The sequence below is a fragment of the Chiloscyllium punctatum genome, chromosome 33 (assembly GCF_047496795.1).
Source record: "Chiloscyllium punctatum isolate Juve2018m chromosome 33, sChiPun1.3, whole genome shotgun sequence".
In the NCBI taxonomy this organism is placed as follows: Eukaryota; Metazoa; Chordata; class Chondrichthyes; order Orectolobiformes; family Hemiscylliidae; genus Chiloscyllium; species Chiloscyllium punctatum.
The window spans coordinates 71,770,783-71,780,431 of NC_092771.1; the positions used below are offsets into that span (position 1 = coordinate 71,770,783).

General features: G+C 43.2%; 1 non-coding gene across 1 annotated transcript; it reads right to left on the reverse strand.

Moving 5' to 3' along the window:
• Positions 1–8,507: 8,507 nt before the first annotated feature.
• Positions 8,508–8,581, reverse strand: trnat-ugu (transfer RNA threonine (anticodon UGU)). Its single transcript has one exon. It is a non-coding gene; the product is annotated as a tRNA-Thr (tRNA).
• Between the last annotated feature and the right edge of the window lie 1,068 nt (positions 8,582–9,649).

Sequence of the window (9,649 nt, forward strand, 5' to 3'; positions counted from 1 at the left end):
ATTGGATATATCTCATTGGAACGATTAATGTTGTATTCAAATTTGCTCTGACTTTATTTCAGTTTAAGGAAAATACTGCTTAGGAAAACAGAAGGTTAAAGTGCATAAGAAAATCCACCAGTTTTGATGCTCGTTGCATTAGCAGATTTCACTGAGTATTAAATGGACCAAACATCATGGTGTTTGTTCTCACATCCTTAAAGCATGTGATGAAAGCAGGAAGTCGACCTCCAAGCAACTGGTCACTTCCTATTCATTATGTAATATCTTCCCTTCACAATAAATAAAAATCCACTCAGTTCCATTTTCAATGCTTTAGGTGGAGTATTATGCCAAATCTTTCAAAATGCAGAGTTTTGGAAGCGAATCTTATTCAGCTGCACACATTAAAGAAATTTCTTTGCATTTAAAGTCAACCGACTTAGACATTGTTTCGCGCAACTTCCGACCGACTACACCCCACCTCTGCACCTTTACCTAGCCACACGCTGTCTCTCTCCTTGTAAAATTTATTTCTTGTATGTCACCAAATGTGCCTTTCCAAATATTTTGAAAACAGATTCTCGGAGTGACAGCGATTCTGTTCTCATCATTTATTTGTCCTTCCAAGGTTTTATCAAAGGTATTGAATGCCTGACATCCAAATGTTTACTTACTTAAAAGAGGGAATTTTCCACCTATTTAGTCTGTTCAAACATTTCATAACCTGAAAAAAACCCATTAAGTTTTCCTTGGTTCAGGGATAACTGTTCTCAATTTTCCAAGAAGACAAGTGAATAAAATCTCATCCTCAGTTCACCCCCATCAGCATCTTCTCTAATGGCTTTACACCCCAGTAAACACCGTCATTATCGATTCATAGAATCACGGAATCCTACAGTGTAGAAAGAGCATTTCAGTCAATCGTGCCGGTGTCGACTCTCTGAAGAGCATCTCACCCAGACCTAGCTCCCCTCCCTATTTCCTTATATTTCACCTGAAGAAGGGGAATCCCTCCCCCATATGATTTCAAATAAACCTTTTGGAATATAACCTGACGTCATGTGACTTCTAACCTTATCCCCCCGTTACCCATGGCTAGTTCACTTAATTTACTTAATTCACTCCCTGGACACGAGAGGGCAATTTAACTTTGCCAGTCAACCTAACCCTCCCTCTGAACAGCAATGCGAATTACTGAGACAATGTTCCATCATACTGGGCAAATGCTGTATCATTTTGTAATGGTTTTCTACCCTGGTAACAGCCTCATCAAAACAAATGAACCCAAATTCAATGTATCGAAACGCTACTCTGTCCTTTACAATTTCATTCGTGCTGCGGGAAATGTTTCTGCACTCATATTTGAATGTGTTTATGTTGTTTCTTCCTCAGCTTCCTGCTTCTAGTAAACACTTCAGTACAGAACAAGTCTGTCATATGCTTTTCATTCCAACACAGTCACAAGGTGAAGTATGCAGAAGTCACGTGTTTGACTGTTCACTGACACTCTGCCTCCCTGAGAGTTGCAGTCCTTCCCCACCTTTAAGGAGAAAGTGAGGACTGCAGGTGCTGAAGATCAGAGCTGAAAATGTGTTGCTGGAAAAGCGCAGCAGGTCAGGCAGCATCCAAGGAACAGGAGAATCGACGTTTCGGGCATAAGCCCGTCTTCAGGAATCAGGATTCCTGAAGAAGGGATTATACCTGAAACGGCGATTCTCCTGTTCCTTGGATGCTGCCTGACCTGCTGCGCTTTTCCAGCAACACATATTCAGCTTCCCCACCTTTATTCAGGCAGCACTGTCCTTCCTGTGACATGCCCCATCGAGAACGGAAGGACAGGTATCAATACCCGCACTTGGGAATGGAGCGACAGTTTTAAAATGTTTACATTGTCCCCAGCGGAAAATTGATCCCTGTGACAGGCGGGAACATTAACCATAATACTACTGAGGACAAGAATGTCAAAGGTAGCCCTTCAACTAAATGTGGCCACACTTGTCAAAAACAACTGCCTAATGAACTGAATCCCATTTCACAATGCTAACCCCACAGCCTTATATGTCTTGGGATCAAAGGTTCGCATCTGACTATTCATTCAGGTTATAAAGGATTCTGCCGCTTTGAAAAATGCAGACAGTGTATTCCAAATTCCAACCACCCACTGGCTGATAAAGCTTTTTCGCACATCTTCTGAAACCTTTCTGTCTTTCTCCTTAAATCTCTGGCCCCTGCTGATCGGTCCCTCCATCAATGGGAAACTCGTTCAGTCAACCGTGTCCAGACCCTAACTCAATCATGTCTTGTCTACATCTCCTTTACACTGCGACAAACACTCCACTCTGTCCTGTCTTTCTTCACAACTGAAACTCTTCAGCCCAAACAATATCCCGGTAAATAACTCCTGCAATTTTCTCAGTGTGATCACATCCCTGCTATAATGTGACTTGCAAAACTGCACACAACGCTCTTGCTTGATACTAATGAGCATTTGTTTTAAAATGTTTGGATTAGTGTGAGGGCGATTCTGGCTAAGCAGAATTTATTACCCATTTCGAATTGCCCAGAGATCAGTTGAGACTCAACCATATTGCTGTGAGTCTGAAGTCACATGCAGCCCAGACCAAGTAAGGATAGCAGATTCCATCCTGAAATGACATCAGTGAAGCAGATTTTTTTTCAACAATTGTCAATAGAACTATAGTAGTCATTAGATTCTTCCTCGCAGATATTTCTTGAATCCAAATTTGACGATCATGACATGGTGGGATTCAAGCCCGAGTACCCAGACTATTACCTCGGTCTCTGGATTATCAGTTCTATGAAATTATCACAAGACCAACGCAGAAAGCCATAAAAGCTGATCTTTAACAATAAAATGTCTTTTCACCTGAACTGCCCTGTGTATTTTCCATGAACCTGACGCTACAATTGTCTCTGGTCAGTAAAAGCTGCGAGATAGGGATTGATTTCACAACCGCAGTATCCAAATGGATCAATTTATTTGGAGGTCCCGATGGTGGGATTGGGGAACGTTCACCCAACAACAGGAACCGGAGCAGCACAGACAGAACAGTATGAATGTGAAAGACAGTGATAGATTGTGCATTGCCTCAGAGAACTGGGGGGAGGGACGGAAAGGGGGTTTAATGATCGTGGGAAGGACCGGAATCTCTGACAACGGGTGTGTTTGAATTCTGATATATGAAACGCAGAGATGCGAGAGAGCGGAACTTGAAGGTAAAACAATTAATTTCTGACCATGTGTCACAAAAAGGACAACGGAGAGAACACTAAGTGCCGTGATTTGGTTTCAAATCGAGGTTGCTGTGGTCACAATTCAACATACAGACACCACGATCACAGTAACCACAGAACAGGATGCTTGCAAGCAGCAATAAGTATACTAGCAAAGGAAATGTTCGCAAGAACAGCAAATGTACAATATCAGTACTCAGTGAACAGTGACAGACATGTGGGAACTGAGAATGAGCTGAATCTTTCAGTTCGATGTCCCTCAGATGGTGTAGAGATCCCTTGAATAAGAATGTTGAAAAATGAGATTGATCGATTTCGACAAAACATCAAAGACTCGGGGAACAGTACAGGATATTGTTGAAATGTATGCTTCAATAGCATTTTAGCTTAACATCGGCACATCCGCTCATATCCAACCGGAAATGGGGATGGGAAAAATGCGCAGAGTTACTCTCTGGCTCCAGTGATGCAATCGGGGAGCGTGCTGTCCATCTATGATGGGATAGAGACGCAGGAAATTCCGAAGTTGAGTGTGCTCCTGCTCAAGGGAATGGTTGTCCCCGTTTATACTATCATAGCGATTTACACTGCATCTTTCTGACAGCTGAGTGGCACAAGTGGAGCGTGTTGAGCCCTTAACTTGCTAACACCAAAGCATCTGCGTCGTTCGGGAGCAGAAAGAACCCCACTGCTAGATTACAATTCAAATGCCTTTGGCATAAGGTTCGTAGCAGTTTATAAGCAGCACATAACCCTGATCCCAAAGGACTGTGAGTATCCAGAAGAACAGTGAGCGATCGTTGAAGGTACGTTTCTCCAGACGATATTTGTCAACGTGACAAGCTGCAGCTGAGCTGGTGGCGATGCGATGGAAATTGCATGCGTCCGGACATTGTGCTTAATGTTAGATATCAGAGCAAATGGTTAACTCGAGTATGCGCGTTCGGAAACGTAAATGCTTTTTTTGTTGAAATCCTTTGCAACCAAAGGAAAGACTTTAGACTATCGTGCGATCGATAAGAAGCAGAAAATGCACAGCCGCCATGGTTGTGAGCAACGGCAATATAGGCATCTGCTTTCGCCGGCCTCCACCCATTGGTTGGTTAGCACAGCTGGTCAGAGCATAGTGCTAATAACGCCAAGGTTGTGGGTTCAATCCCCGCACTGACCATATGCAGCGCTTGTGTGGTTAGCAGCGTGGTGTCAGGGTTCACTGTCTGCAAGAGCTTGTCACATAATCGGTCAAGATGTGTATTCATTCGAAAGCCAACCATCGCTGTCATGGGGCATCAACTCGCTACTCCCATGCTGGATCACTGCTGTGTTTCCAACCAACGTGCTCCATGAAGCAGGAAGCGTCACCTGCACAATAAAACATTTGATGACTGGCGAGTGTTGTCTGCAGCAAAACAACCAGTCTCAATTGTTTTCACAAACAAATGCAAAACATGAAATATATGCAGTATTCGGCAGACCTGGCACAGTCTCGGAGGAGAACCAGAGTTCAGGCTTCAATTCAAATCAATCATTCGGTCATGTTATTTTCCGGGATCTCTGTTAATACTTGTCACACGACTTCCAGAGGGAATTCGTTCACTTGCTCACCTTTCATGCATCGAAACTGGAGTTATCATATCACCAGCAATATCATAGAGCCATTAATAAGAGCAAATTACTGCGGATTCTGGAATCTGAAACCAAAAGAGAAAATGCTGGAGAATTCTCAGCAGGTCTGGCACCATCTGCAAGGAGAGAAAAGTGCTGACGTTTCGAGTCTAACTGATTAAAGATAAAGATAAAAACAAAGGTGGAGTAATATGGAGCTATTTATACCACGCTGAGAGAAGGTGAGTCAAGACTCCAGATGCAAAGGTGATAATGACAGTGCATGGAGAGATTAAAGGGAGATTAAGAGACCTGAATGACCCAGTCTGAAGCCAGAGCTATGTGACAAAATATGTGAGGGATGGGTGAAGCAGAGACAAAATGGAAAACAGGGGAGAAGGGCAGCAAAGCGGGAAGAGGAGAGGAAAAAGATACTGAGAGAGTCGGGAGCGAGAGAAAGAGAGACAATCAAGAAATAAGAGGTACAGAACAGTGAAAAAAACACAAATAAAAAAGATAAATAAAATAATTGAAATAAAATTTCCTGAAGTTGTTTGAATTCAACAACTTCAGACAATTTTACTTCATTTTTTTTCTATCTTTTTTATCATTTCACCTGCACTATCATAGAGCCATTAGATATGGACAGCACTGAAAACACAGCCTTCGGTCGCACTCGTCCATTCCGAACAGATATCCTCAACTGATCCAGCTGCGATTGTATGCACTTGACCCATTTCTCTCTAAACACTTCCTGTTCAAGTACACGTCCAGAATCCTTAAAAGTATTGGAATTATACCATCCATCACCAGCTCGTCTGGCAACTTATTCCTGAAACCCACCACCTTCTGCGTGCATCCGTTTTCCCTCACTGCCTTTCGAATTCTCACCCTCCCACACCAGATTTATACCCTCTACTTCTGCACTGCCCCACCTGAGCGAAAGGAGCTTGTCTATTTACCCGATTCATTCCCCTCATGCCCCTCTATAAGATCAGCTCCCAGCCTCTGACGCGCCAGGCGAAATAGAAAGTGAGTGTTCAGCCTGTAAACGTTTGCACCTTTTCCATTTTCAAACGTAGGATGTAGCATGCTGTCTGAAGCAATCATTTTAGCAGCTGACCTGTCGCTGACAAACTCTGCAGGAAGGCCTGATAACTTGCTAAATATGCTGTCAAACGAAGATTGCATAAGCAACATGAGTCATTGAGAAAAACGTGTAATTGACTTCTGAGCTGTTGCTGACACCAAAGCAACTGCGTCGTTCGGGAGCAGAAAGTACTCCACTGATAGATTACAATTCAAATGCATTTGGCATAAGGTTCGTAGCAGTTTATAAGCAGCACATAACACTGATTCCAAAGGTCTGTGAGTATCCAGAAGAACAGTGAGCGATCGTTGAAGGTACGTTTCTCCAGACAAAATTTGTCAACGTGACAAGCTGCAGCTGAGCTGATGGCGTTGCGATTGAAATTGCATGCGTCCGGACATTGTGCTTAATTTTGGATATCAGAGCAAATGGTTAACTCGAGTATGCGCGTTCGGAAACGTAAATGCTTTTTTTGTTGAAAAGCTTTGCAACGAAATGAAATACTTCCGACTATCGTGCGATCGATTAGAAGCAGAAAATGCACAGCCGCCGTGGTTGTGAGCACCGGCAATATACGCATATGGACGCACGACTTGATCGCCGTACCCGTGATGACTGGTGGATGTTGTCTGCAGCAAAAGAATCAGTCTCAATTGTTTTCAGAAAAAAATGCAAAACATGAAATATATGCAGTATTAGGCAGACCTGGCACAGGCTCGGAGGAGAACCAGAGTTCAGGCTTCAATTCAAATCAATGATTCGGTCATGTTATTTTCCTGAATCTCTGTTAATACTTGTCACACGACTTCCAGAGGGAATTCGTTCGCTTGCTCACCTTTCATGCATCGAAACTGGAGTTATCATATCACCAGCAATATCATAGAGCCATTAATAAAAGCAAATTACTGCGGATGCCGGAATCTGAAACCAAAAGAGAAAATGCTGGAAAATTCTCAGCAGGTCTGGCACCATCTGCAAGGAGAGAAAAGAGCGAACGTTTCGAGTCTAACTGATTAAAGATAAAGATAAAAACAAAGGGGGAGTATTATGGAGCTATTTATACCACGTTGAGAGAAGGTGAGTCAAGACTCCAGATGCAAAGGTTATAATGACAGTGCATGGAGAGATTAAAGGGAGATTAAGAGACGTGAATGACCCAGGCTGAAGCCAGCGCTATGTGACAAAATATGTGAGGGATGGGTGAAGCAGAGACAAAATGGAAAACAGGGGAGAAGGGCAGCAAAGCGGGAAGAGGAGAGGAAAAAGTTACTGAGAGAGTCGGGAACGAGAGAAAGAGAGACAATCAAGAAATAAGAGGTACCGAACAGTGAAAATACTCACAAATAAAAAAGATAAATAAAATAATTGAAATAAAATTACCTGAAGTTGTTTGAATTCAACAACTTCAGACAATTTCACTTCTTTTTTTTTATTTATCTTTTTTATCATTTCACCTGCACTATCATAGAGCCATTAGATATGGACAGCACTGAAAACACAGTCTTCGGTCGAACTCGTCCATTCCGAACAGATATCCTCAACTGATCCAGCCGCGATTGTATGCACTTGACCCATTTCTCTCTAAATCCTTCCTATTCAAGTACACGTCCAGATTCCTTAAAAGTATTGGAATTATACCATCCATCACCGGCTGGTCTGGCAACTTATTCCAGAAACGCACCATCCTCTGCCTGCAGCCGTTGCCCCTCACTGCCTTTCGAATTCTTACCCTCCCACACCAGATTTATACCCTCTAGTTCTGAACTGCCACACCTGAGCGAAAGGAACTTGTCCATTTACCCGATTCATTCCCCTCATGCCCCTCTATAAGATCAGCTCCCAGCCTCTGACGCGCCAGGCGAAATAGTGAGTAAGTGTTCAGCCTGTAAACGTTTGCACCTTTTCCATTTTCAAACGTAGGATGTAGCATGCTCTCTGAAGCAATCATTTTAGCAGCTGACCTGTCGCTGACAAACTCTGCAGGAAGGCCTGATAACTTGCTAAATATGCTGTCAAACGAAGATTGCATAAGCAACATGAGTCATTGAGCAAAACGTGTAATTGACTTCTGAGCTGTTGCTGACACCAGAGCAACTGCGTCGTTCGGGAGCAGAAAGTACTCCACTGATAGATTACAATTCAAATGCATTTGGCATAAGGTTCGTAGCAGTTTATAAGCAGCACATAACCCTGATTCCAAAGGTCTGTGAGTATCCAGAAGAACAGTGAGCGATCGTTGAAGGTACGTTTCTCCAGACGATATTTGTCAACGTGACAAGCTGCAGCTGAGCTGGTGGCGTTGCGATTGAAATTGCATGCGTCCAGACATTGTGCTTAATTTTGGCTATCAGAGCAAATGGTTAACTCGAGTGTGCGCGTTCGGAAAAGTAAATGCTTTTTTTGTTGAAAAGCTTTGCAACGAAAGGAAATACCTCCGACTATCGTGCGATCGATAAGAAGCAGAAAATGCACAGCTGCCGTGGTTGTGAGCACCGGCACTAGAGGCATTTGCTTTTGCCGCGCCAATCGCGTTTTTCGATTAGCTCAGCTCGCACCAGCGCACAAGCGCTGCACATGGTCAGTGTGGGGATTGAAACCACGATCTTGGCGTTACAAGTACCACGCTCTAACCAGCTGAGCTACCCAACCAACGCATGCGCGCTGGCGAGAGCAAATGCCTATATTGCCGGTGCTCACACTCACGGTATCAGGGTTTTCTGCCCCCGGGGAGCCACCAGGAACTCTTGATAAACTTGAAGGTGAGACCCTGTGGGGAAGAGGTAGTCTTCCTAGTAGATACGGGGGCAGCACGGTCATCGCTGAATTTTAAACCAAAGAAAGTAGGAATGTCAACACAGTCAATTACTATTTCCGGGGTTAAAGGGAAGAATTTACTGTTCCAGTATTTGAACTTATGATGATAGAAGGTCCGAAGGATACAGTTACAGGGGAACTGTTGTATACCGCTGATATAGGAAGTAACTTACTGGGGAGACATTTAAATATCCTCTTAGGACTGGAGATTTGAATCCAGGAAAAAAGAATTAGTTGTACAAATGGCAATGTTGACAGAAGATGTGGAGAGAGGGGTAGACCCTATTATATGGGCTAGAGAAGGGAATCGTGGAAAAATACAGATCCGTCCCATAGAAATAAGTTTAAAAAGGAAAGGGGATGTTGTTTATGAGCGACAATATCCCATTTCCATAGAAGGTAAACGAGGTCTGCAGCAATTAATTGAGGGGCTGGAGATGGACTGTTGGAGCCATGTATGTCTCCTAATAATATCCTAATTCTACCAGTGCGTAAATCCGATCAAACTTATCGATTGGTGCAGGATTTGAGAATATTGAATTGTACGTTATTAAGTACGATCCCTCATGATCACAAATGGTTTAGTGTCATAGATTTAAAGGATGCCTTTTGGGAGGACAGTAAGAATTTTTTGCCTTTGAATTGGAAGATCCCAGAAAAGGATGGAAACAGCAATACCGGAGGACTGTGCTCCCCCAGGGGTTTATGCAATCCCCAAATTTATTTGGACAGATGTTAGAACAAATATTGGAGAAATTTAGCAGCTTCAAGGGAACTACCCTGTTGCAGTATGTAGACGACCTCTTAGTAACAGGAAAAAGACGGGAAAGAGGAGTAGAAGCCTCGAAAAAATAAATGAATTTCCTGGGTCAGCAGGGACCGCGGGTATCTAAAAACAAATTA